Raw genomic sequence first — 21,624 nt, forward strand, 5'->3', positions numbered from 1 at the left:
AGGTTGTTGAACTGGTCATTCAGATTTATGCCTTACAAAGAAAACTCCAGAGGCAGTGAGGAAAATGAATGGCAGAAGGCAGAACCCAATTTAAGAGCTACTTCAATAGTGCAAGGAAAAAAAGAAGAAAGACTAAATTGAGAAAGAAATGCAGGAAATGAAAACAAAGATGGATTTGAGATACATTTCCAAAGTGGAATCAATGGGACCAAGTGATTGACTGAATACAAGAGGGAGACAAAAGTGATGCTGAGATGCCTACCTCAGGCAACTGGTGTTTGCTGATGCCACTAACTGATGCCCAGAACAGAGAAAGAGGGGGCAGGTTAGGGAGGGATGTGTTTGAATACGCTGATTAGAGAGAGCCCTTAAGGGTACTAACTCTGATTGTTTAGCAAATTGGAAAAGCATGCAAAAATGACATCTGTGTGTCTGCGAATCCAAATAGAACTAATATCTGAAGTCAGAAGACCCGGGCTCAGGTCCTTTTCTGACATTTATTAGCTTTGTGATTATCGGAGAAGTTGCTCAACCCCTTGGGGTCTTAGTTTCCCCATCTGTGAATCGAGAAGGAGGGGGTATCAAATAATCATGAGATTCTTCTCCCATTCTAACATCACATGGGTCTAATATCAGAGTCATTATTTCCTTCTCAGAAGTGTCAATCGCTTCGTCCAGCCACTAACAGAAAATCCGACAGGTACTGATTTTCGAACAAAAGGGCAAGAGCTAGAAAAGGAAGGGCAAGTGCATATTAACAAGAACTGTATGCCTACTCTGCACCAGGAACCATGCCCGCCATACTCTCTTCCACTTGCTTCTCCCTCTTGGCCTGGACACCCCCACAGGGTCCTAGAAATGACAATTTTTGTTTCTTTATTTTCAATAATTAAAGAACATAACAAAAGAATATCAGATTTAAGGGGCGCCTGAGTGGCTCAGTGGGTTAAGAATATCAGATCTATTTTCGAAATATAATACATCAACCAAGGGGCCAGAGGATGAACCATGCACACAGTATGTTTAGCAAAAAACTGCTTGATTAATTTTGTTTAAATTCCATTTATTCTGCCATCATGTCAAAAAAAAAAAAAAAAAAAGAAAAAAAAACCACAACAGAAATTGAACTATCACCACCTTAAATTTCACGCTGCAGTGGGATTACCATTTGTAATGCTAAAGCAGTGGGACATTTATTTTTGTTCCATCTGTGCTGAAGCAGCTACAGTTTTCCCCTTCAGGGATATATTTATGGCCATATCTGTCAATAAGCCCAGAGAAAGAGCTCTTAGGGAATATAATCACCACTAACGGCAGAAATAAAATAAGCATGTTAACATGAGCCAGGTGAGATTCTTATAAATGTGCTCACCTATGCAGCCACCCAGAAGGACACTAAATTGAACCCTAAAAAAGAATGTCCAGTAACTCTGCCCAAATCCTCCCTCAATCCTAGGAGACAATGCCTTTTCCAGCAAAAAGTGCTTACTCATGTCAATTATAATGCAAACATCAGACTGTGATACAGGCACTTGAAGTTAAAGCTCATAAAGCCCTCTTTAGCAGAGAAAAATCTAACTCAATGGTCAAATGCCAATCAGAGTGGGATAACGAGGTAGCAGCTGAAAATACAAGATTTTAAAAATCAACCGCAACTCCTTTGGGAATGCATTACTACCGAATGGCTGTCAGAGCAGAACTAAGTGAGTTAGCACCATTAACTTGGGAAAAAAAGAATGACTCCTGTTTCAGTGAACACAGAATCCCAGTACATTTTTATGTTTATTTTCCTGAACAATAATAAATATACAATATTATATTAGTTTCATGTGTACAACATAGTGACTTGCCACTTGTAGGTGCTGCAAACTGATTGCCACAATGTCTAATTGCCTACTGCAACCATACAAAGTTAATGCAATTTTACTGGACATGTTCCCCACACTGTCCTTTATGGTCCCATGATTTATTTCTTTTATAATTTTAAGTATGTAATTCTTTTTTTTAAAGATTTTATTTATTTGAGATTGAGCAAGAGCTAGAGAGAGCACAAGCAAGGGAGTGGCAGAGGAAGAGAGAGAAGCAAGCTCTCCACTAAGCAGGGAGCCCGATGCGGGGCTTGATCCCAGGACCCTGGGATTATGACCTGAGCCAAAGGCAAAAGCTTAACATTAACCAACTGAGCCACCCAGGCACCCCGAAAGTATGTATGTAACTCTTAATCCCCTTTACCCATTTTGCCTTCCAACTTCCACCCCATCTGGCAACCAATACTCTGTTCTCTGTATCTATGAGCCTGAGTTTTGTTTTCCTTTTTTGTTTTTGTTTTTTAGATTCCGTGTATATTTCATTTAGCATAATACCTTCAAGATGCATCCATGTTGTCAGAAATGGCAAGATTTCATTCTTTTTATGGTTAAGTAGTCTTGTGTGTGTGTGTGTGTGTGTGTGTGTGTGTGTGTGTGTGTGAGTGTACACACATTTATCCATTCAATGCACACTAAAGTTGTTTCCTTATCTTGGTTATTATAAATAATGCTATAGTGAATATAGGGGGTGCATGTATCTTTTCAAGTTAATATTTTCATTTTCTTCAGATTTAGAATTAGAATTGCTGCATGGTATATTCATTCTATTTTTAATTTTTTGAGGAACCTCCACACTGTTTTCCATAGCGATTGCGCCAATGCACATTCCCGCCTCGAGTGTGGGAGGGTTCCCTTTTCTCCACATCCTTGCCAACACTTGGTATTTTTTGTCTTTCTGATAATAGTTCATTCTGATGGGCGTAAGGTACTATCTCATTGTGGTTTTGATTTGCATTTCCCTGATGATGAGTGATGGCTGGTATCTTTTCATGTGCCTGTTGGTCATCTGTTTTCTTTGGAAAAATGTCTATTCAGATCTGCTCATATGTTAGGTTGTTGTTGAATTGCATGAATTCTGTATATATTTTGAATATTAAATCCTTATCAGATGTATGATCTGCAAAGCCTTCCCCACTCAGTAGGTTGCCATTTCATTTCATTGGTGTTTTCCTTCACTGTAAACAAGCTTTTCAGTTTAACATACCCATTTGTTTATTTCTGCTTTTGTTGCCCTTGCCTTTGGCGTCAGATCAGAAAAATAAAGAATCACTAAAACCAATGTCAAGGAGCTTACTACTTGTTTTCTTCTAGGAGTTTTATGGTTTCAGGTCTTAAATTCAAGTTTTTAATCCTATTTGAGTTGATTTTTGTATATGGTACAAGACACTGGTCCAGTTTAATTCTTTTACATATAGCTGTCCAGTTTATCCAACATCATTTATTAAAGAGAATGTCCTTCCCCCATTGTGTATTTTTGTCTTCTTTGTAGTACATTAACTGACCATACATGTGTGGGTTTGTTACTGGGCTCTCTTCTGTTCCATTGATCTTTGTGTCTGTTTTATATTAAAACTATACTATTTTGAATATGATAGCTTTGCAATACAGCTTGAAATCAGGGAGCATGATGCCTCCAGCTTTGCTCTTTCTTAAGATTGCTTTTCTAGTCTGGATTTCTGTGGTTCCATATACATTTTAGGAGTGGTTGTTCTGGTTCTGTAAAAAGTGCCATTGGAACTTTGATGGGGATTGCACTGAATCTCTAGATAGCTTTGGGCAGTATGGATATTTTAACAATATTAATTCTTTCAGTGTAGGACTATGAAATATCTTTCCATTTATTGGTGTCTTCTTCAATCTCTTTCATTAATATCTTATGGTTTTCTATTTTTAAGTTTCACCTCCTTGGTTAAATTTATTCCTAGATTTTAATGCAAGTGTAAGTGGGATTGTTTTCTTAACTTCTCATTCTGGTAGTTCATTATCAGCATATAGAAACACAACAAATTTCTGTGAATTAATTTTTTATCCTGCAATTTTACTGTATTTTTTAATAGTTCTAACAGTTTTTTTTTTTAATGGAGTCTTCTATATATAATATCATGTCATCTACACAGAGTGTCAGTTTTACTTCTTGCTGTGTGGAGAACAGCCATTCTTTCTGTCTCATCACTGTGTGTGTGTGTGTGTGTGTGTGTGTGTGTGTGTGTGTGTGTGTAGTGGGGTACCCCATCTCTTGTCATCCTTTGGAATTCTGATTCAGGAGAGCCAAGGGAAGTGAAGCCTGGGGTTGGGCAAAAGTCCCCCAAGAGCCCACCCAGCGTCCAGTTGAGAACCGCCATTCCAGAAAGGGTCTTTGAAGACGTTCCACAGCTTTCTATCCCTTTACTTTTCTTTTTTTCCCCCTAATTGCTGTGGCTAGGACTTCCAGTACTATGTTGACTAAAAGTGAGACAGTACACATCCTTGTCTTCTTCCTGATTTAAAGGACAAGTGTTTGGCTTTTCACCACTAAGTATGATGCCAGTTACACTAAGTATGATGCCAGTTATAGGGTTGCCACTCATGGCTTTATTATGTCAAGGTACATTCCCTCACAACACACTTATCTGGGTTTTTATCATAAATGGACATTGAATTTTGATAAGAGCTTTTCCTATGTCTACTGGGATGATCATATGCTTTTTATTGTTTTGTGTAGTATATCACATTGTGGATTTAGAGCCATCCTTTCATATCTAGAACAAATCCCATTTGATTAAGGTGTGTGACCTTTTTAATGTATTGTTGAATTCAGTTTGCTAATATTTTGTTGAGGATTTTTCCATCTATATTCGTCATAGGAATTGTTCCATCATTTTCTTTTGTTGTGGTTTCCTTGTCTGGTTTTGGTTTCAGAGTTATGCTAGCTTCATAAAATGAATTTGAAAGCATTCCCTCCCATTCTATTTTTTGGAAGAGTTTGAAAAGGATTGGTACCGATTCTTCTTTGAATGTTTGGTAGAATTCACCAGTGAAACAGTCTGGTCCTGAACTTTTTTTATTGGTAGGTTTTTGATTACTGATTCAATCTCCCTACCAGTGATGAATTTGTTCAGATTTTTTCTTTATTCATGATTTAGTCTTGGTAAGTTGTATGTTTCTAGTAAGTTATCCATTTCTTCTAGGTTGACAAATTTGTTGGCATGTAATCATTCCTAGTAGTCTCTCAAGAGCCTTTGTATTTCTGTGATATCACTTGTAATGTCTCCTCTTCATTTCTGATTTTATTTAGTTGAGTCTTCATTTTTTTCTTGGTGAGGTGAGTCTAGCTAAAGTTTTGTCAGTTTTGTTGATCTTTTCAAAAAACCAGCTCTTCAGCTGCATTGATCTTTTCTATTATCTTTTTAGTCTGTATTTCTTTCCATTCTGATCTCTGTTATTTTTTTCCTTCCTCGAACTTTTAGCTTTTTTGTTCTTTTTCCTATTCCTTAAGATGTAGATTTATGTTGTTTGAGTTTTTCTTCTTTCTTTTTTTTTTAAGGTTTTTATTTATTTATTTGATGGAGATCATAAGTAGGCAGAGAGATAGGCAGAGAGAGAGGAGGAAACCAGCTCCCTGCTGAGCAGAGAGCCCAATGCGAGGCTCGAACCCAGGACCCTGAGACCATGACCTGAGCCAAAGGCAGAGGCTTAACCCACTGAGCCACCAAGGTACCCTGAGTTTTTCTTGTTTCTTGATGCAGGCTTTTATTTCTATGAACTTCCTTCTTAGAATTGTCTTTGCTGCATCCCATAAATTTTGGTATGGTATATTTCCATTTTTATTTGTCTCAATTTTTTAAATTTCTTCTTTGATTATCTACATTAACTCACTGGTTGTTCAGGAGCAAGAGCATGCTGTTTAATTTCCACATTTTTGTGGTTTTCCCAGGTTTTTTCCTTGTAATTGAGTTCTAGTGTCATAACATTGTGGTTAGAAAACATGCTTGATATGGTTTCAATCTTCTTGAACATAGTAAAACTCATTTTGTGGCTCAACATGGGATCTATCATGGAGAATGTTCCATGTGCACTTGAGAAGAACATGTATTTTGATGCCTTTGGATGGAATGTTTTGTAAATATCAAGTCCATCTGGTCTAATGTATCATTTAGGCTGCTGTTTCCTTATCAATTTTCTGTCTGCATGATCTACCCATTAATATAAGCAGGGTGTTAAAGTCTCATACTATTTTTGCATTGTTGTCAATTTCTCCCTTGCTACCTGTTAATAGCGGCTTGATATATTTTGGTGCTTATATGTTCAGTGCATAGATATTTATAAATATCATATATTGCTGGATAAGCCCTTTATCATTAGGTATAGCCCTTCTTTGTCTTTTGTTACAGTCTTTGTTTTAAAGTCTATTTTGCCTGACATGAGTACAGTTAAACAAGCTTTCTGTTTCCATTTGCATGCAATATCTTTCTCTATCCCTTCATTCTCAGTCTGTATGAGTCCTTCTGAAATGAGTTTCTTTTAGGTAACATATATATGACTCTTGTTTTTTTAATCCAAAGACAGCTACTGTCTTCTGACTGGAGAATTTAATAAATTTGCATTTAAAGTAATATTGATAGGTATGTACATTTTCCATTTTATTGTTTTCTGGTTGTTTTTATAGTTTCTATTACTTTCTCTTCTTTCTCTCTTCCCTTATGGTTTGATAATTTTCTTTAGTTTTTTTTTTTTTTATATTTCTTTATCATTTTGTTTTGTGTATTTATTATAATTTTTTGCTTTGGGGTTACCATGAGGATCACATATAACAACTTTTGTATATAATAGTCTAGTTTAAGTTGATAGCAACTTAAATTTAAATACATTATAAAACTCTGCATTTTTAATCACCCACCCCATTTTTTAAAAGATTTTTGTTTTTTATTTATTCAACACAGAGAGAGAGATCACGAGTAGGCAGAGCAGCAGGCTGGGGGCGGAGAGAGCAGGCTCCCTGCTGAGCAGAGAGCTCGATGCAGGGCTTGATCCCAGGACCCTGAGACCGTGACCTGAGCTGAAGGCAGAGGCTTAACCCACTGAGCCACCCAGGCGCCCCCCCCCATGTTTTGTTTTTGATGTCACATCTTATATCTTTTTTTTTATGGATCCCTTAAGTAATTGTTGCAGTTTTAGTTTATTTTGTAATTAAATATTATTTTTACCTTCATACTAGGTTTATAAGTGATTAATCCACTACCATCACTAAATATTTACCTTTTCTAATGAGATTCTTATTTTCATATGTTTTCTTATCTTTAATTAGTGCTACTTATTTTCAGCTTAAAGATGTTCCTTTAACATTTCTTGGGAGGCTGGTTTAGTGGTGATTAACTCCATTAGCTTTTTCTTATCTGAAAAACTCTTTACCACTCTTACTCTGAATGATAATCATGCTGGGTAGAATAGTCTTGGTTGAAAGTTTTTTCCTTTCAGCACTTTAAATATGTCATAACAGTCCCCTCAGACCTTTAAGGTTTCTGCTGGAAAATCTACTGATAGCCTTATGGGAGTTTTTCCCTTGTAGGTAACTTTGGTTTCCTCTTGCTGCTTTTAAGATGCTCTCTTTAAAAAAAAAAAAAAAAAAAAAAAAATTTTTTTTTTTTGTTTAGTGCAGGGGTGAGGGAAGGGATGAGGGAACCCTAATGGTTTTATGTTTTGGGGGCTGGTCTGTCCAGTGAAGAACCAAGAGTTAGAGTTCCTGATATGAGCACAAATCACTCACTGCTCGGGAAAAAATTCATATTGTGGAGATCCCTCCTGGTTGTGTTCTGCTGTTCCTGGGAAGGGGTTCTTGGCAAGAGCACATTTCTGCCTCTTCTAACCATCTTGATATGGCTCTTTTATCCCTTGTTGTGGGGACACAATTCATTTAGTTTTTAGTACCTTTTCCAGGGAAAGTATTCCCACATGTAGCTGTAGATTTGTTGTGCCCTTTGGAGGAGGGGAATTCATAATCTTCCTACACTGCCTTGAACCACCTATAGAATCCCAGTAAAGCTTTGAAGAGTTACATGTTAAATGAGTTTGGAAATTTTTCTTCACCTAAAACGTATGTGCAAATGAGTCTGGATAGTAAAAACAAATTAGAAAATAAGAAAAATCAAAAGTGCATTTCTTCCAGCTATTATACATGTTATACATACATAAAGGATCAAATATCTCCTAAGGCAGTCATGAAATTTTGGACTCATGACTAATCCATTCATCCCAAGAAAATATTTAGCCTTTAGAAAAGGGCATTATCTCCCAGACCTAAAGCAGATTGTGAGCTTCATCATTTGACCTTTTCATTTGCCTTCTCTTGAGCTGCCACTGCTCCCTAAATTATAAAAAGGAAAATGAGCATCCCTGGGGTTCAAGGGAAAAGACCAGAAGTGACCTGCTCTATATTGCTGACCTAGCAACTTGGGGCAAGACATTTATTTACCAAACCATCAAAAGCAATAGCAAGCAAAGTAGAAAGGAGGGGCAGAAAGAAGGTATCTGGCAGAGGCCAGGTAATCACGGTTGGGAAGAGAAACATGATGTGTTCATGTATGAGAAATAAAAACATTTCACCAGTATCAACCTTCTCTAACCCACACTAGTTCTCCTTTTGTTGATATCCAGAAAAAGGACCACCAAAGACAAGTACATGTTGTTCTACCCTCACAACTGACTGGTCCAAGCTGATATCTGTCCTGGGCTGAGTCAATCAGCTCTCTTTCCCAGGACTGTTGGTCTGGGACCAAAGAGCCTGAGTCAGTCCTGTGCAGTGGCATAAACTGTAAGATGTATAAATCTCAGGAGGATTGGAAGTCATCTTTCTCAGTTTATCTGTACCTGGTCTGCAATAAGCAAAAATTAAACTGACAAGCTGAGAGAAATCAAGAGATAGGGAGACACTATCAGATGCATTCAAGTCCTTCATAGTGAGGCCCAGCTATGACCCTGGTCTTCTAGCAGTTTACTGTCTAACTCTTCCTTCAATTATTCTACATGTAATCATGTAAGAGAAGGGTGGTGCAGTCCAGCACTATAAGAATTTACTCTTGGGGCGCCTGGGTGGCTCAGTGGGTTAAAGCCTCTACCTCTAGCTCAGGCCATGATCCCAGGGTCCTGGGATCGAGCCCTGCATCGGGCTCTCTGCTCAGCAGGGAGCCTGCTTCCCCCTCTCTATCTGCCTGTCTCTCTACCTACTTGTGATCTCTGTCTGTCAAATAAATAAGTAAAATCTTTAAAAGATAATAAAAAATAAATAAATTAAAAATTTTAAAAGGAATTTACTCTTAGTTAAGTACACAGACCCAGCGTGCAAAGGCCAATCTTTATAGAATACAGAAATTAGGGTCAAGAAAAAGATAAATTCTGTGCCACACATGAGATAATCCTTTAAAAATAAATTTTCCTAAGTTAATTTGAGTTGGGTTTTGGCTGTTTATAGACAAGAAAAATCTAAATACTTGATTTTTTAAAAAGATGCGATACCTAAGTCCCTGCCAATATAATAGGGGACTTAGCGGATGATTTGTTTGAGAAGCAAAGACCTCCATGACATTTGCCATCTGAGTGTGCACCAGTCCTTCACCTTGTTGGTCCTGGAGTTCTTTGGAAACTGATTCCTCATATACATTGATATATGTACATACATGTATACATAAGTTTATGGCTATTGGGCTTTTGCTTAGCACCAGAGGTTAAGATCAATATGTCCTCTCCCTGATTCAGTGCATCTCAAAATAATGTAAGATTATTATGGGGGAGTGATAAAGACAATTTTGCAGTCCTCAGAGAAGTTTTGACAGTTTCCAATCTTCTAAAACTATATGAAAGACTTTGAGAAAGCATATAAAATGCCAATGTGATAAGCATTATATGTGAAAGCATATATAAAGTTTATATTATAAGATTGATTAGAAGACCAGGTCTCATGCAAGCATTTATAATTGACACCTGAAGGTAGAAATTTCTATCATATCAATGTAAAGAAAGCACCTGAGCAAAAGGTGATGGTCCCAAGAATTGTATGATAGTATTAACAGGTTTTGATATTTGGTTACCAAACATCGAGATTCATGCTAGTTTTTTTGGCCTTATCCAAGTAGACAGTTCTACCAGCCTGAAATATTAAAAACATCTGAATTAACATTCAATATAACTTTGTAAAGATTAAGCCATTTACCAGGAACAAGTTTGTCCCACAGGGAAAAATATATTATTAAATTTATGTATAAGATTTTCATATAAGTTTTAAGATAAATTATATAACTTCATGTAATATTTTAGAATAAAATATTAACTAATTTAGGTATCTTTTATTTAAATAAATTCTTATTCTCTTCATATCCGTGTCTTAAAGACCACTTAGTAAGCACCACAAGTAGATGCTGACAAGTCCATGTTTCCTCCCAAATGCCCAATTCTTAGGGCCCAAGAGCTTCCAAGGCACATAGATCTGCACTTTGGGAGTTAGCAGGTGTAAGAGGCACAGTTTTCAGCCCGCCCTGCCAACACCGTCAAGGTTAGCTTCTTCCCCAGATTTTGCAGATCATTGATATTTGAGCTTCTATTCAAACTTGAAACAGACTGGCTTCCTCATGAGGAAAAAGTCCATTTCTCTCCCAGCCTCCTTATACGCCACAAAACGGAAAGCAAAGGTGAGCGCAAGCAGTTGACAGTGTCCCTTCATGGTTTCCCAGCAACATAGATGCATTTCTTAATTACAAGTTGGACAAGGGCCAGAGAGAGCCCGCTGAGGCCGCATCTAGTCTCTTGCTCCTCCAGGTGCCCCATGTTCTGTGCCTCTACTTTGAACGGCCTTGCCTTTCTCTCTTGAGATGCTCTAGGGAAGAAGTCAGATAAGTCACGGAGCTACCAGGAGCAGCCTCCACAGCCGCCATGGCCACCGCTCCCACCTCTTATCTACCTTCATCACTGTGCAGCCTGTCCATAGAAAAGCTGCGCCAACTGTGCGCGTAGACAAGACTATGCGCACGGAGGGGCTTGGGGAGTGGGGAGACGGGAAGGAAGGACAGAGAGGATCTCCTGTTTGCCTCTTTCTGACACCAGTTCCTTTCCCTAGTTATAATTTTTTACGGCCAACTTCAGGACAAGTCTCCTTTGAAATATAGCAAACTATACCGCCAAGGTCGCATTCAGTTTTCCGAGCAGACCTTCAGCACCCCCTGCACAGAGGGCAGACCTACCTGTCCGGCTCCTCATTAAGCAGCGATCTTTATCACAGCCCCACTGCTTTCACCACCGTCTGACCGGTGCCAGGAAGTTTTGATTTATAAGCTGGAGAGTGAGAGAAAAGAGCCTTAAAATGGTTTCAGGGTGGAGATTTCTTTTCCTTTTTAATGAGCATATTTAGGCTGTTACGAGTCAAGTTCAAAATTCGAGTCACATATGAACAATTTTTATAGGAGGAGGAGTAACCTGATGTTCAAATTCATTTGCCTCCCATTTTGAAGTAATTCATCTTTAAAATTTCTGTGAAATTTCTACAGAGTTGCCCAGAAAACGGCACCAACCATCTGTAAGTAAAAACAAAAGCTCTCCATAGTATATATCACAGGTTCAAAGCACTTCGGCATGGGCAGATGGAACACGTTATTAAAAGAATTTAACTGCAAGAAGAGCTACCGTAATTACACAGCAGCTGGTCTAATGTTGACAAAACAACTTTTAAAGGCTTTCAGAAGCCTTAAAGGCTAATCAATTAAAAAGGCATGAATAGTAATGTGCATCCTACCCTTAACACAGCGAGCTGCATCGCCCGCAAATACAGTGAGGTTTTCATTTTGAAACGATCATTTCTTATGTCCTACAATTAAGCTGAACACGTGCATAAATTCTAAGTCATGTCTAGGTGAGACCATTATACTTAAAATAAAGTAAGTCCATAAAACTCAATTATAAACATTGAACTGAAGGAGCATTTCCATAGTAGCGAAGTTATTCTCGAAGTGCCAATAGCTCGTGCCAGAATTTGGGCTTACTTTACCAGTAAACACTAGAGAAGTGTTTTAGAGCATTGTCTATATTGGCCAAGGATACACTGAAGGCATGAAGAATAAATGAATGAACGGATGAATGTTGGAATGAGTCTGTCCTTGGCATCCAAGGAACAATGACTCAATCCCCATGAGATTGGCCCTGGGGTCATGTTGGATGGGTATCCTCTGCCAGGACCTGCCAGTTTTCGTCAAGGTCCAACTGAAGTTGATCTCTTCCAAGGCACCCTTCACACTTCCCATGAGGCTTGCTTCTGTTCCCAATCCCTTACAGTCAGAAAATTAGAAAGGATTTATGTATCACTGGACCCAATCCTTTCTAGAGCCCTGCTAACTTTTTCTTCCAAGGCCCAGATAGTAAATAATTCGGGCTTTGTGGGCCATAGGATGTCATCACACCCACCCACTTCTACCACTGTAGTGGGAAAGCAGCCTGCACCAGATTTAAGCAAATGGGCATGGCTGGACACTGATAAAAATATTTACGAAGGGAAGCAGGAAGCTGGGTTTGACCCACAGTTGGTAATTCTCTGACCCCTGCTCTACCAGTGTGAGTCCCCTATTCCCACACAGGGTCCAGGGAGCCTCTTTGGCGACGTTTCCAGTGAAGAAGGCTAATCCCCTCAGAGCAGCCTCTTCCATTTTTGTGAAGATTTCCCTTCCACTGGCTACAAGGAATCCCTCCGTAACCAGCAGTCACCGTCACACCTTCATCTTCTGGGCACCCTGCCCACTCCTCAACCATTCTCCCACCCCGCAGTGCCCTGCAGAAACAGACCTTCCAAAACCCCTTTTCTTTAACTAAAGACAATACCACCAGTGTTGCCTTCTGGAGCCCCAGAGAGGAAGCCTAATACCTCTCCCACCTGAAGGGCCTCTATGTTTTGGAAGACAACTGTGGGATACGGCATTTATGGTCTGCCCCACTCACGTGGGATCCATCTCATGAGGCTTTTATTGTTAGTTTTCTTCTTCCATGTACACATTTTTTCCTCTTCATTTAGACGGCAAGTGGAGCATAGTCCCTGGCACATAAGCTCCATTTAGTTTTATGAGTGAGAGTGGCAGAATGACCACAGAAATATCAATCAACAAATCTTTTTAAACACCTTTCTCCGCAAATTCAGCGGGGACGGCTTCCCATGTAGGAGGTGGCCCCCTCACCACAGCCGCTGCAAGACTGCTGGTGTGTCAAGCTTCCTCAGATATAAAGACTGATCTCTGAGACGCAGAAGGCCTCCTCTCTCTACCTTCTAGCACCCACCAGGATTCTGGTGTGAATTTTTTTTTTTTTTTAAAGAAATGTTGAAGGAAATTCTTTTTTTTTTTTTTAGGTTTTATTTTTTATTTATTTTACAGAGAGAGATCACAAGTAGCAGAGAGGCAGGCAGAGAGAGAGAGAGAGAGGAGGAACGGGCTCCCCGCTGAGCAGAGAGCCCAACACGGGACTCGATCCCAGGACCCTGAGATCATGACCTGAGCTGAAGGCAGAGGCTTAACCCACTGAGCCACCCAGGCACCCTCTGGTGTGGTACACTGTAACGTGGCACACTGTAACACCAACATCCCAGCTGAGCATTGGGAGGCCAGGCCCACTGTCTGTCCTGGTCCCCCACCTTACAGCAGCCTTATCTCAGTCATTTTCATATCCTGTGCTTTTATCCCTCTCCTTAATAATCACTACCCCAGAGCCACACTTACACTGTCAGTATTTATGCACAAGCACACAGTAGGCCTTCGGTATTCCACTCTCAAACTCAAGAAATCAATAAGAATCTTGAGAGTGCTTCTTATAAACAAGGAATTCTCCTCAGGGTAAGAAACTGGGTCCCTCACAGAATTCTTCAAGGCACAAGTAAAACAAGTTTCTCACTATGTTACCTCTAAACTCTACTCCCCAGAATCACTCTCTTTCACAATCAATCATAAAATATTCAAATAGGCTATCTTTTTTTTTTTTTATTTCTTTTCAGTGTTTCAGAATTCATTGTTTATGCACCACACCCAATGCTCCATGCAATACAATGTGCCCTCCATAATACCCACCACCCTAAATATCTTAGTGAGAAAAGAGTCTTTAAGACCAGGACAAATATCTCGTTTCATTTAATGTCACTTTATCTTTTCATGTTCCTTCCCCCCACCCCTGTGAAGAACAGGAAGGAGATACTTCACAAAGTCCTGTCTCACGTGCACTCTTCAGCAGTAATCCCAGATGTGGAGTCTCTCCATGAAAGACCTACTTGGGGGCACTCGTTGAGGGGTAGAGATGCCGCAACAAGGGGACGCTAGGCACCTACCCATTCCACGCTCCAGAAAGCCCAAGACAAACCATCAGGTCTACTGTATTGGACAGTGGACACCAGCCATTTGTGGCCACTTAAATCTGAGTTAGTTAAAAATAAATACAATTTAAAATCTAGTTCCTCAACTACACTAGCCACCTTTCAAGTACTCAGAAGCCACATGTGGCTAGCAACCACCATGTTGGCCAGTGCAGATAGAGGATGTCTGTCACCCCAGAAGAGACTAGAGAGTTCTACCAGACAGCACTAGTGGGTCCAGTGCACTTCTCAGTGATTGCCGCTCTCTAGCCAACACGTATGAGGCTTGGCTGGTAAACGGTCAAGGCCTCCTGGAGCTATACTCTGTACCTCCTTGAAACCCAAAGGAAAAAGTGGGGTCTGGAAATATCACACCTGGTAGTGCCAAATAATTAACACCACATTTTTGTGAAGGTATTCTTTAAGTAAAATTAAAAATAAAAAGATGGGGCGCCTGGGTGGCTCAGTGGATTAAAGCCTCTCCCTTCAGCTCAGGTTATGATCTCAGGATTCTGGGATCAACCTCTGCATTGGGCTCTCTGCTGAGTGGAAAGCCTGCTTCTCTTCCTCTCTCTCTGCCTGCCTCTCTACTTGTGATCTCTGTCTGTCAAATAAATAAATAAAATCTTTAAAAAAATAATAAATAAAATAAAAAGAAATACATAATTTTTCTTATCTCAGGGAGTTCTGCCAAAGTCCCTAGCCTTTGCAATCCATGAGAAACTTGTACACAGAATAAAAAAGAAGCCAGAGTCTCATCTGGAGTCTAATAAAAAGTAGGGGACAGGGACCAGGATCAAAATGTCTCTACTTGTTCTGAACTCAGCATCCTTTTATTATTTTATGAAATTCATTTTTGGTTTAATTATCATTTTGCATGGAAAAGGGAGTGGGACATCTTTCATTTATAAAGTAGGACTCCAAAGTTCCTGAGAAAGCATTAAAATACTTATGTGGCTTAGGGGGCACCTGGGTGGCTCAGTGGGTTAAGCCGCTGCCTTCGGCTCGGGTCGTGATCTCAGGGTCCTGGGATCGAGTCCCACATCGGGCTCTCTGCTCTGCAGAGAGCCTGCTTCTCTCTGTCTCTGCCTACTTGTGATCTCTGTCTGTCAAATGAATAAATAAAATCTTTAACAAACAAACAAAAAAAAAAAAGAGTCTGAACCTTGGTTCATTCCACTGTTTAAAAAAAAAAAAAAATACTTATGTGGCTTAGATTTATCACCAGGCAAGGGGAAGTCAGTCAATAATCTGCCTCTGGTTGGCACAGCATATAATTTTTCTCAGGTTTACTGAAATTGCCATATCTCTAAAATCTAAGAACAAGAGAACCTTGCTAATAAATTTTAAATTTCCCACATAGTTACTTTGGAGAATGTAAAATTATGAGAGTAACTAAATTCAAATTCCAGGCTGCTTTCTGAAAGATGAGATGACCTCCTGATAGTCTATAAAGTCTGGGGAACATCTGTTTTGATAACATATGTACTTAAAATTCCCCACATGTCAGTTTCAAGTTACTACAAAATATAAGGCAGCACCAGCTGCAGGGATAAGGAGGAAAAGCTGTTAGCAAAGTGCCAGGAAATGTTCAAGATTTTAATTGGGACCAAGTCTCTTTACCATTTGCATATCATGATCCTAGGAAACAGACCAGAGACTAGAAATCCTACCCCTTCCACTTTCTCCACAAGAGAAAATTCTACTGTGATCTTGGTATGTTTTCCCTTATTACATTCCTATTAAGGAACTACGGATGTGTTTAATTCTGGTACCCTTTTTTAAATTGAAGTGTAATTGACACACAATGTTACATTAGTCTCAGATGTACAACCTAAGGATTTGACAAGTTTATATGTGATGCTGTGCTTACCTTTAGCATAGCTACCATCTGTCAGCACACAACACTGTTACAATACCATCCGTTACATCTCCTGTGCTGTACCTTTCATCCCTGTTACTTATTCATTCCATAACCTAAAGCCTGTACCGTCCACTCCCTTTCACCCATTTTGCCCATCCCTCCTACCCCATTCCCCTTTGGCAACCACCAGTTTGTTCTCTATATTTATGGCTCTGTCTCTTTGTCTTTTTTTACGTTCCACATGTAAGTGAAATTGTGGTATCTGAAAGACATGGTATTTGTCTTTCTCTGACTCATTTTACTTAGCATAATACCCTCTAGGTCGATCCATGTCCTTGCAAATGGCAAGCTTTCATTTTTATGGCTGAGTAATATTCCATTTTATAGATAGACAGATACATAGGTAAAATAGATACAGATGGATATAGATAGATTTATATCTACCTATCTATCTATAGCAATTTCTTCTTTATCCATTCATCTATTGATGGACACAGGCTGCTTCCATATCTTGACTATTGTAAATAATGCTGCAATAAACAGAAAGGTGCATATATCTTTTCAAATTACTGTTTTCATTTTCTTTAGGTAAATATCCAGTTGTGGAATGACTAGATGACATGCTATTTCTATTTTTCGTTTTGGGGGGACCTTCCATACTGTTTCCCATGATGGCTGTACCAATTTACCCTCCTACCAACAGTGCACAAGGGTTCCCTTTTCTCCACACAGCCTTGCCAACACTTGCTGTCTTTTTGATACAAGCCATGGTGACTGGTGTGAAGTGGTATTTTATTGTGGTTTCAGTTTGCTAATTCTGGAGACTCTTAACCAAAATGCCCTCCCCTCATTCTCCTATCCATCCAAATATTGCCCATTTTCACAGATCAGTTCAATTCTCACACTTTCTATGACAGTGGCTTCATGCCTTCTAGTCCACAAATTCCTACTTCTCTCTGTACTTACAGCACATAATAAAGGATCATTCATCTGCAACTTAATTGCCCTCCTTCTGCTCTGACACCCTGATCTAATCCCTTCATGTGCACGGATCTGCTCCCATTTCCTGGCTCTTACAGTGACAGTGATGCTCCCAGTTACCTCTCCCCAGAACTCATCCATATTCCCAACACCTATTCCATATCTCCACTTGGAAGCCTAACAGTATCTCGAATGTAAGATGTCTAAAGCTGACCCGATCCTTTTCCGAATCTGTTCCTCCTCAAGTTTCCTATCTCAGTAAATGACAGCCCTGCCCTTCCAGGTATCAGCCATCTGACTCTGCTCTCTGACTCATGCGCTGCATCCTACCCACAGTAAATCCTACCTCCTGCACTCTTTCCAAACAGAGAGAGAGGCCCTTTCACCACCTCCACTGCAACCACGTGGATCTAAGCCAACCTCATCTGGATTGCAACAGCCTCCTTCCAGCCTCCCCTCCCCTCCCTTCTATTATTTATTCCAACAGTAGCCAGTGATTTTTAAAATCATACAATTAATCAGGTCATTCCTTGATGTAATTTCTTCTAATAGCTCAACTGACGCAGTCCCAAAAGAGAGAAAAAGAAAGAAAGAAAGAGGAAAGAAAGGGACGGAGAGAGGGAGGGAGAGGAGGAGGGAACATCTTTCCATAACCACTAAGGCCCTGCACTATGGGCGGCCTGCCACCTTAGGCTTTTGAGCTTTTACTACTCTCCCTCTGGCTTACTTCATTCCTGACACAGGTCTGCTTGCTGTTTTGAGGGTGAGGCATGATGCTAAGGCAGCACTTTTGCATTTCTGCCTGGAAGGCTCTTCCTGCCGAGGTGCCCAAGGCTCCCTCCCTTCCCTGCTCCAGGTGCTATGTGAAGCTTTCCCCATCAGGTCTCCTACGACCATGATATTCCAAGTTACCAACTGCTTCCTGTCCACCTCAGACACTCCCTCCTCCCCTCTTTAGTTGCTCCGAGGCTCTTATGACCATCTAACATACTGCATATTTTCTTATTTATTTCTTTACTTTCTGCCTCCGCCCTTGTAATATGTAAGCTCTAAGGGGACAGGGATTCTGTGAGCTTTAGTCACTGCTTTCTCCCCAGAGATTTTGCATGTTTAATTTGCCATTGTGTTTCCACCTTGAACTGTGACTGACACAAATTGATCCTCAAATATTTAAAGCGAAAGACAGAAACCAATTACAAGTCCTGTAAGGACAGTTGCCATGCCTTACCGTTCCTTTTTATATCCCTGGATAGGGCCCAGAGAAAAGTACTTGTTGCCTGATTACTGCTATGTTTACATTGGCAAATGTAAAATGTTAGGTCATTCAAAGTGTTGGACATGTTAAATGTAGACAGTGGTGATGCAATATTGAGATGTAACCATTTTTAAAAGATTTCAAAGCTGTTTAAACTTAAACTCATAATCTCTATTCAAGTATGAACAATTCTCAAAATCACCAATAAGAGACAGTTTCCTAAGTGCTGCCAAAATACCGATACAACTACCTGCCCAAAAAAGACAGGAAGAGGAAATCTCAATGCTATAATTTATCAGGTAAATTACAGCACATAAAATTTCAGTGCCAACCCCCAAAACAAGCTATTTGGTTTTGGGGGGGGGGGGGTTCTCCTTTAGGTTGGTTATTAAAATGGACAGGTGCTTTTAATAAATCAACAATGCCAAGCAATGAGAATGGTGATGACCGAGAGGAACTGTTAGGGAATTACAAAACTGGGTCAGTTCAACAGAGAAAGGAAGAGACTTTCCCCTCCCCTGCACACACCCTGTCATCTCCTGAACAACTAGCCTTTAACAAGGGAGACTGACTAGTCAGTAAGTCTCAGGAATGGTTCAATCTTTCTACACATCCAGAGCGTTTCCTATAAAAACATCAATAATCAACTACAGACCAACTACACACTAGATTCTTTTTCACATAAGATAATTTGAAGACTAAGCATAGAATTTTATGGAAATCTTTCATCCATAAAATGATTGAGCATCCCGAAAGGGGAATGCTATCACATGCCAAAACAAACCCTACCTAACATTTTTACGGCACTGAGGTTCGGGCCCATAGGGAGCATCTCACCCCTACGTGAGAGGACCTGCATCTCCTCCAAAATTCACTGAGCTGCTGAAGAACAGAATCAACTGCTCAGATACAATGCTTCTGTTTTCTATGGGAACCACTAAGTAGAATTCTTACCTGTGTATTTGTTTAAAAACAGAAAATAAACATTAGACACTAGTATCCTATTTGCAGGTTATAAAAATGTACTTTCAATTGTTAACAAACACAGGGTTGTATGTCACATAATGATTACATGACTGGGACAGTGGTGACAATTACAGAGAGCACTATTCATGAGTGGATCTGCTCATTTATTCGGCAAACAGAGTAGGGAGAGTCTCTGCCCATCAAAAATCTAGTGAGTATCTATGTACTTTGTGCCAGGGCTTGCAATGACTGATGAACCAAGGAGCCGTGCATATGTTTAAGTGAACAGGAAAGGTGGCTTCTAAAAAATGAGTGTTGAATTAAAAAACCAGAGCACAGCGTGGTTTGGAATCCTTGCCAAGACAACTCGAGGTGAGAAACATGAGCCCTCCACATTAAGCCAATATTGTTATGCCTTTTATCATTTGGTAACAGAAATACTTACCAATTGTCCACCCGATTTCAAAATTAGATTTAGAGTTTAAAAATATAATTAAATGGATACAGCTAATCCCAATTTTTTTTTTTTAAACAAGACAGGAATAACTAAATGGGAATATCGATGATTCCTCAGAGATAAGCTTGGGTTCAAACAACACAACATTTGACGAAGATTCTTAAAAATTTAGAATGGAGGAGGACACATAACTAACACTTAGAAATAGCAGAAAATGTAAATTCAATTGTAAAGTGAAACTGGTATCAGATTTTGGCCTTTATATCCTAACACTGCCTCATAATTTTTTTTTTTTTTTTTTTTTTTAATATCTGAAGGGGTGCCTTGGTGACTCAGTCAGTTGAGCCTTCGGCTCAGGTGGTGATCCCAGGGTCCTGGGATCAAGCCCCACATCGGGCTCCCTGCTCAGCGGGAAGCCTGCTTCTCCCTCTCCCACTCTCCCTGCTTGTGTTCCCTCTCTCTAACAAATAAATAAAAAATCTTAAAAAAAAAAAAAAAACCTGAAGGAAATCAAATGCATAGGCCACTGTAAATCATCTGCTGTAAAGTACCTAGAGGGTAACATACAGAGATTCAGATTAGCCTAATGTTAGAGAATTCACAAAGTGCAGTGATTACAATGTGAAAAACAGCCAGTGGGAATCCTTACTCTTCCTGGAAGCGCAAGAGATTACAATGGCCACCCTCTATTCCTCCGCCCTCTACCACCTCTGCAGGTGGAGCGTTTTCAGTAGGGAAAGGCGGAAATCCAGACCAAGCCATGCTATCCTGTGGACATCCGTAAGGGCTGCCCCACCCTCCTCAGAACACTGCAGCTTCTTTATCAGGTCCTCATCAACCAAAGGGTGAATCTGGCAGGAGCCAAATTTAAAAAAAAATAAAATAAAATCTAAGATTGGTATTGGTGGGGCAAGGTAAGATAAACATCTTCTGGAATCCCGAAGATGAAGGGAAGAGCAGTGCACATTTTGTATACATTCAGTATTTGTCTTTTCATCTCGCTGTTACAGCTCTGTGATTAATTGCATTGCTTTGCTCAGAAATTCCTCTGCCAGAATAAAATCTGGGTCTTGTGCAAATTGTGCTTTTCTGAAATCTTATCCCCTCTATTAGCATAAATGTTTCAATATTTTTGTTAAGGGTGTGTGGGTGTAGGTATGGGTGTGTTTGGGAAAGTCGTTATTTGTGTTTTGACTGCTGGTGATTTTATGTAGTCTAAAATATAAAAGGAAAGAGGAAATTGCATACCTTGCAGCTTTGCACTCTCTCAGTGTGCTCCACTCTTAAACTAGATGCAGGGATTTTCTAACAGAGTACATTTTTTATCAAAAGGTTTATAAACAACACACAAACTCTTCTAGGTAAGAAGCAAGGGGCTAGCTAGAAAAGAAACAGAAGAGAGACAAACTATCTAACTATAGATTCAGAGAATCGAAAACCCAGAACAAGCTCAGACATCAGCTAACCCAATAGAGTATGTCATAACGAACACTGACCCTCAAGATATGCCTTCAAAAGGGGTGCTATTGTCAACGATGTTTGGGGTTCACTGAGTAGTGCATTTCCTTTCAGACATTTCGGATGATATTCAGCCACTAATGTTCCAAAGTCTTGCAACTTAAAAAAAAAAAAAAATTACAATTCAACCCACTGTTTCCCAAACATAGTGCGCCATCACACCCCTTTTTCTGCCTTCAACATTCCACAGAACGGGTGTCTCTTCTTGCAGATCCTGTTCGAGAAGTGCTGATCTTGTATAATCATTTCACAGATGAGGAAACAGACATTCAAAGTTAACTTGTTTGGCCCAGATCCGGTAATTAATTCGTGGTTGATAAGCCAGAATAGCATGACTGGAGTCTAGGTTAATACGGGGAAACAAGCACAGAGCCC

General features: G+C 39.8%; 1 protein-coding gene across 4 annotated transcripts in view; it reads right to left on the reverse strand.

Moving 5' to 3' along the window:
* The window catches only part of LYPD6 (LY6/PLAUR domain containing 6), a 121,250-nt gene that overhangs the window by 91,667 nt on the left and 7,959 nt on the right, over positions 1-21,624 (reverse strand). For 2 of the 4 annotated variants that reach the window (XM_059392812.1, XM_059392811.1), the window contains exon 2: positions 11,075-11,165. The exons of the other annotated variants lie outside the window; for them this stretch is intronic. The gene's annotated coding sequence lies outside the window, so the exon portion shown is untranslated. The remainder of the gene's footprint in view (positions 1-11,074; positions 11,166-21,624) is intronic. 4 annotated transcript variants of the gene reach the window in all.

The sequence above is a fragment of the Mustela nigripes genome, chromosome 3, assembly GCF_022355385.1.
Source record: "Mustela nigripes isolate SB6536 chromosome 3, MUSNIG.SB6536, whole genome shotgun sequence".
NCBI lineage: Eukaryota > Metazoa > Chordata > Mammalia > Carnivora > Mustelidae > Mustela > Mustela nigripes.